At 42.0% G+C, this 7,817-nt stretch overlaps 1 non-coding gene across 1 annotated transcript; it reads right to left on the bottom strand.

Annotated features, from left to right (window-relative positions):
- Positions 1–5,272: 5,272 nt before the first annotated feature.
- On the bottom strand, positions 5,273–5,435 carry LOC126030600 (U1 spliceosomal RNA). Its single transcript, XR_007503144.1, has one exon. It is a non-coding gene; the product is annotated as a U1 spliceosomal RNA (small nuclear RNA).
- Positions 5,436–7,817: the final 2,382 nt, after the last annotated feature.

Here is a 7,817-nt window from a genome sequence, read left to right on the forward strand (position 1 = left end):
ATAGTTCTGGAAAGTATTGTTCAGAGGAACCAAAATTACACTTAATAGGTGATGCCTATTCCCTAGAATACAGTTTAGAAGAGATAAAAATCCCAAGAGGGCAAGATTTATTTGGAAGGAATAAATGATGCTGACAGCAATGAAAATGGGAAGCAAGAAAAAAAGAAAAGAAAAGAAAAGAAAAGAAACGTAGTACTTCTTGTACCTGAATTAAGTACAAAGCAAATCAGGTAAATACCATACACATGGGCACAATAAATACACAAGTAGTAAGATCTTTCCTCTTGTCCTCACAAAACAAGTACTGATTGATGTGGAGCCATGAGCTATGAACACAACAGCTACCTCAGTGTTCATCAACGCAGGACACCTTGTCAGTCAAGCAGCTTCAAGGGAGCAAAAACTCACTAGGCCAGATGAGTTTCTGGCTTCACAGAAACCAGAAGCCAGACCCACAAAGACAGAAGAAATATTTATACTCTCCTATGGAAATATTTCCAGGCTTCTAAGAATAATCCTAGGCAAAGCCCTGGTTTCATGGTGTTTGATTTCTTTTTGCTTTTTATTTTTAGACTCTTACTCTAATGATGTCGATATCCCTCCTTTATGCTTTGGAGATATTTGGAAACAAGCAGATGTCCACAAGGAATGAGGGGAACCATCTTAAAGTGCACCAAGAGGAGGGAAGAAAGTGAGAGATAGGAGTCAAAGGCCAAGGAGCAAAGCTCAGTAACATGTGACTCATATGTCCAAAGCCTTGAGTTTGATCCCAACACTTCACGCATGCACACTTCCAGCACCATCAATAGTCCTCAAGGCCTTCCAGAATCACTGGATATAAATATTAAACATCCTATCCTGATGTTTTAGTGTCACCACAACTAGCCCCTGAGCTCTCTAAACACTGCTTGAGATACACACCAAATCCCTCAAAAATTAGTTTGTTAAAAAAAAGAGGTAGATGAGGCCAGAGAGTTAGGACAGCAGGAAGGGAAGGAAACTTGCTTTGCACATGGCTGACTGAGGATTGATCCTTGGAACCTTAAAGGGCCCCCCTTTCCCGGTCTATCTGAAGTGATCCCTGAGTGCAGAATCAACATCAATGCTGAGTGTGCCCCACACACCAAAAATGGAGGTAGAAAAGAAGGAGGTCTTGGCTGCTTTTTCCTCACCTAGTCTGGTCGTGTGAAGAAGAGCCATGTGCTACAGTTCCTAACTCTGTGGAAGCCTCATTTCTCAGAAATATTGGAACTTCTGAACCGTTTCAGTCCTCCCTGGCTCCAATGTGAATTCTCATCCACATCCTAGATCTAACACTGATGCCAGTGGCCCAAGTAAGGTGAGATTTCTGTGCCCTGTGGAAATTGCCTTCCAGTCCTTCCATGGATAGTATGGAGATTGCACATTGGTGGCTGGACTATTCAGGAACTTTTCAATCCAAAGTGATTTCAGGAAGTGAATCTATAGGCAATCTGAGGGCTGTGGCACCCACTTGTCACCGCTTGTTTAGCATCTCCATACACTACTGGTCTGGTGTGGCCAGGGTTCTGAAGGTGACCTCTCTAACCCCCAGCTTCACTACCAAAGTGAATTAATCTCTTCCAAATGTAGGGCCCTCCATGTGGCTCCCCAGGGCCCGTATAAGGACACATGGATGAGTTGCAATGAAGACTACTGTTTCTTGTGACTGTCTCTGAGTTTCCAGCGTAGCAGATGCAGAAATGAAGGCTAACAAGCTTGCATTTCCTTCTTTTTTTTCCAGAAAAATACAGAGCAGTGATTGGCATCCATGGTAATCCCTGCTCAGCACCATGTGGACCATCCATCTCTGCATGGGTTCTGCAGCTGGAATTTCCTCTCTGTAAAGCAACTTAGCATATGTGACTTTGGAGCTTGAGAAAGGATGCAGCCAGAGGACAAACTCAGCAAAGCTGGAGGTTGCTCTCCTCAAAGTGACCATCCACTTCCTTTGCTCCTGGTTCTATGTCTTCCTCTCCTGCCCTATGTAGGCATCAAGGAACTCTAAAAGTTCTACACTGGGAACTTCCAGATCTTTCCATTAATTTAATCATGGAAACACTGAAATCCACATTGCCTGGATACTTCAATACATCACCTTAAGAAAGGATTGTGTGAGTGTTTCTGAACACATATGTGTGCATGAGCATGCACTTTCCTAATTGCTTATTAGGAGATAACCACTAGAGTTATAAATATAAGATTGACTTTTTATCATTACTCTTTGCTTGAAACTAATCAAAATACAAAAACCATCTCATCCATGTTCATGGTTCACCTTGATTAATACTGAAAAATTTATCCAGTGGAATGTGTTGGGTTGCAAGTAACCAAACTCCCCCTTGAAAGTCTTTGGAAGACTTAGGACAGACATGTTGTCAAATAGCTTCCTGCCAAAACTCTAAGGTTGTCTGTAAGCGTCTTTAGCCAGAAAAAAGAAACAAGGGCAGAATATGAAAATTCTGGCCAGTAGTTTTGATACTTTGACATATTTTACCTCTGTTTTCTTAGATTTGTATGTAAGCTGTATGCATATAAACCTATGTTGTATGTGTAAACATATACCTGATACACATTATTGTCAGAATGGGGACTGGGAATTCCTAAACACAGAGAACAGACCAGGAAGTTGGAAACTTTTTTTAATTTATTTATTTATTTATTGGGGGAGTTGAGGCCCCACCCTCTGTGCTCAGGGGATACTCTCTCCTCTCTACTCAAGGGTTACTCATAGCAGTACTCAGAGGACTGTGGAGTGCCATGGGTCAAACTGGAGTTGGCAGTATGCTAAGACAACTTCCTTACCCCCTGTACTATCTCTCATTCCCCAGACTAACATAGAGGTGGATAGCATCTATATGCTCAAAGCAGAATATCTCCTTTTTCTGGAACCTTCTTTTTCTCCCTTCATATCTTATGACTGAGGGAGTCGAGCCTACCCATAGGAGGAAGGTCACAGTCTTTACATCATCCAGTGTTCGTCCCACCCAGGCTGTCCTTTCTCAGCAACATGGGGAACAATGTTTGGGAAAGAGCTTAGATTCTCTAACCTGGCTATCTTAATCCATAACATGAAGCCTCAGTTTCCCTCTGTAGAGTTCTCGTATCCTAGCAACTTGCTTTGGAAGGAAGAAAGGGTGTGTGTCTCTCCATTATAGAATGCTATCAAATGTGGTCCTAGGATGCATAGGGGCAACTTTCTCCCAGGCCAACCATGACACCCTAAGATGGAAGTCTTGGGGTTTCTCTAAAGTTAGACTGAATCAACTCTGAGTTACATGCATGGAGACTAAGTTATTTACTCACAACTGCTGCACTTCTTTAACTAGTTATTCCACTAAAACAAGCCCTTGCCAGTTCCCAGCATACAGAAAGGCTATGTTATATACCAAGGATCATAGGGGACTTCTGGAAATTCGAAACCAGCTGTGCCAACTACCGAGCACCACTTTATCTCTTGTCTGAAGAGCACATTTTCCAGACTCCACCTCAATAGACTCAGAATTTCTTCTTCCTTCCTCGGTGACCTTTTCTCTTTTCCTGCTTTCTCCCACATCTCCCTTCCTGCCATAGTTAGAAACGTCTTACATGGACACAGCCGTAAGATTGGAAGTTGATAGTAATGAGGAAAAGGAACTAATCACAAAGTGATGTGGGATACTACGTTTTTCACCAACAAGTCTAAGCAAGGTTAAGTAGCAACCAGGAAAACTATGACATGTTTTGGATAAAACTTTAAAATGTAGCTCTGAATAGAATAAAAATGTTTCTTTTCAGCAAAATGTGTCCTGGGAGCATAGATCTTTTCTGACATCCTTACTTTCCCAGGCGGTGTCCATTTTTGATGGCAATATCTTCTGCATCTCAGACAGGAAGAGACCAAAGAGATACCCAAATCTATCCTTGCCTCCAAGCACAAAAAGCTCAGGCCCTTCACCATCTTCACAGGGGATGTTACATGCCTGGGAAGTGGACACATGCTATTGTCTTTGTGGTCTTTTTCTCACCCAGTCTCAGGAAGACTCACACATCTACTGCAGGATTGCTGCTGGGTTGTACAAGGTTCAGAGTCAGACCAGCAGGCAATGTTCCATGAGAGTCTACAGACAAAAGAGCCTCAGCTTCACTATGGCTGCTTCCACCATATTTTCCTCCCAGGGAATCAATGCCAACAAATACAGGCTGATACACTCAGATCCACCAGAAACTGCAGAACAAAACCACAAAGTGGAGATGGGCCAATTCTAATTGAATGCAGGGAAAATGCAACGAGGATCACTCAGCAGACCTCACAGTCCCCCAGAGATGCCCATGCACCAGATTGTTTTATGTGCCAATTAAAATAGCTCCTTCAGCCTTGCCATGGCGAGTGACACTCGTGTTAGTACACTGTTGTTCTTGTTGATCTTTCCTCATTTGGCTTTTGGTAGAAATTCAAATGCACAGCAGCAAGAATTCTTTTCACAAATCACTGCAGTATATCTTCACTAGGAGATATATCTTTGGCCACTGACATGGCACCAAATGAGAAAGGTTTTTTTTTAATGGTTTGCTGCTGATGTACACTACTCATCTCATCCATGTCTTGGAATCTGGCAAGAAATGGACTAGCAAAGGAATAAAACCAGTGGAAAAACAAATGCATATGCCATTTGTCTCATGGAATAACCATATTCACAGAAAATACATAACTCTCAAAGGAAATGTGATGCAAGAGCTAAAGATCCAGTTGCTCAACTCTGGCTTCTCTGAGGTCTGGACCAAACCCCACTTTGTATTAATACCAATGATTCTCAGAGCTCATGTGCAGGTTTAGTTGGAATTCATTCAGCTTCTACCAGCTTTTTATAGGATTATCCAGACACAATTATACCCAAAAATAGAGATCTTGGGTGTATACCTATGAAGACCAAATTTTATCATTTGTCTCAGTCAGTGGCATGTTGTTAACCAAACACTTAGAGACAGAACACACAATGAGACCAGTATGAGGAAAGGACTGCAAAAAAAGAGGTAATTGAATTGGACAGCCAAGTAGTCCACAGACTTTTTTTTTTTTTGATTTTTGGTTTGGGGCCATACATGATGGCACTCAAGAGTTACTCCTAGATCTGCACTCAAAAATTGTCCCTGGCAGGCTCAAGGAACCATATGAAATGCCAAAAATCAAACCTGAGTCTGCTCAGGTAGGCCACGTGCAAGGTAAATGCTCAACCCCTATGCTATCCAAGATCCATAGACTTTTTTCTTTTCTCAGGGGAGAGCTCGCACGCAGTCCCCCACTACCATAAATTACACAGTCAAGTTTCCCACATTTGGGGAAATCACAGGGGTCAGCACACCCGGAGTGCAATGGGTGAGCCTCACCCTGGGGAAATCACCTTCGTGATCATGGAATCGCCTTGCCAGGTAAGTACGACTTTTAAAGAAAATAGTTGCAAAACTCCATCCCTATAAATCATGAAATAGTTTCTGCCATATTGCCATGGATCAATCAATCAATGCTGCTTTCTACTTACATCAATGCCCTAGGGAATGACTCCTAAAAAGCAGTCACATCTGGAGAGCAAAAAGGTTCATTGTGCCTGGGCCTTTCAAGCTGTTGGTGTGCAGACCAGTGGGAATAACTGGTTGTCACCCTATTCAAGGATAATTCATTTGTTGGCACTTGTCACTCATTGGATGGAAGCACCTTTGGATTGGTGTCTTACCCTACCTGTTTTCCACCCTAGGGTGTGGCCTTTTGCTTCCCAATAAAAACTCAGGTCTCAAGGAGAAACTGCTTGCAGTTTTGGTTTTTCAATAACTGAGCTGCTTCTTAGGAGCAGAAGGCTTGTGTATGGAAGTTTCTGAGCCTGTTTGTATCCCCTTAATAGAGTGTGGGTTATTTACTGTGTCAGCATTTGCTTCCAGACTCACATCTCTTCAACACTTAGGATTTAGGGCATGAGGCTTTCGCCTCACCTGGTACCTGAACAGGAACCAGGACCTGTCATAGGAACCCAATCAAAGCCCTTCACTATTAAACAAAGAGAAGACTCACCTAGAAAGTTCTATTTTCTATGAGGGCTGATTCTCTCTCGATCTTGGTATGATAAAATCTAAGCATATTTTTCTTTCCTTCTAACACCCATTCACCTTCAATAAGTCCCCTCAGCAGAAGGAAGCGTCTCTTGTGAGTCTGCCACTAAGTTTCATGGACAATCTCATAGACAAAACACTTGAAAACATGTTAGTAATGATACAACGAACCAAACTAAAGCTGAATAGGAGGCAGACATATTGACTGCAGTGATCTGTGAGCCAATCTGCTTTCATAGAGGAGTGCTTCCTATGGGGTGAATGTAGATCTATCCATAGGAATACGCAAGACGACTCCACACTTCTAGCCATTTCCACCATTGTGTTTGGGAGCTGTTCAAAGCTATCAAGTAAATCGGTGGCTATCCAAAGCTAGTTTATAACTCTGCTTATCACAACATATTACTCCTCTGTGATTGTGAATACAGTTAAGAGTTAGAACTTGATGTGTCAGAGCAATAGTGATACGTTAGGTAGGGAAATTGCCTTGCATGCAGACAACCTGGGTTAGATCCCTTGCACCACCTTGAGTCTATCAGAAGAGATCCCTGAGTGTAGAGTCATATACCCTGAGCACCACTGATGTGTGGCCCAAAAGCCCCCCCAAAAAGAGGGAGAATAATTAGAACTTGAAATTACTCTAACCTGGGAAAATAAGATAGAAAGAATTCTTGTTATTCCAATCACTTGTTTAGGGATCAACTTTCAAATATGTCTTTGAGGTCACTTCGCTAACTAAAATGGCTAAATATCATTTCACTAAATTAAAGGCCACGTCATAAATTTGACTATTTTTATCCACTCTGTCTCCTCTTCCTTTGGTCATAAGAAAAGGTGGTAGGTCATCATCATCCAAGGAATCAACCTTTCAAAACCAGATGTGAAAATGTTTGCATCCAGCTTCCAGATGTCGTGGCTGAACAGCAGGCTGTGGAATTTGACTCCCATGGAAGAATGAGACAATCTGATGCAGCCGCTGACTCTGTGTTTGTTCTGATTTCTTACAGGGAAGTTTGAAATGGAGCTGTAGAGTTTCCCAAGCTCCATTCGGGGGTTGAAGGTCCATGGTGCAAACAATTGTTCTTCACCTTCTCAAAGGTCTCTGAGAAGCTGCAAGGAAGAGATTTTTCTTTAGATTCTGCTTTCTGACATTCCCCACCTTCCCTGGATTCACATCTGAACACCAAAAAATTGTAAATTTGGTGACATAAATGAATTGTACATTGGATTCAGAAAAAGCCACACATAATCCTGATGTCAAAACAAGTCCAAGCATGCCTTTTTCTGCCTCCCACCTTGTGATCTCCAGAGTGAACAGAATAAAAAGAAACAAAGAGGAATTGGTGTCACTGAATTTAGAGAAGAGGCAAGACTAGAAGAGAGGTTAACAGTCTCAACACATTCTAAGTCTATGTGCTTGAAACTGTATGTTCATGTCCTGGTAGTGATTGGGCATGCATTTAGAGACTCAAGTTCCAGGGGGAGATAGAACAACATGTGTACTTTGTTTCCAAGTATAGAAATGTCAACTCTCTTCTTGAGAAAGAGCAAGATGACTTACATCAAAAAATCACCCAAACCTCACATCAGTGTTTACATTCAAATGTTTTCAGTTAAGCATTCTCCAAAGCACATCATAGGAGACTGCAAATGGGTGCCACCATTTTGAAAAAATGGGGTGGCATTTTCTAGAGAAGCTAAAATTAAGCTACCATATG

This window comes from Suncus etruscus, chromosome 1 (assembly GCF_024139225.1).
Source record: "Suncus etruscus isolate mSunEtr1 chromosome 1, mSunEtr1.pri.cur, whole genome shotgun sequence".
Taxonomy (NCBI): Eukaryota; Metazoa; Chordata; class Mammalia; order Eulipotyphla; family Soricidae; genus Suncus; species Suncus etruscus.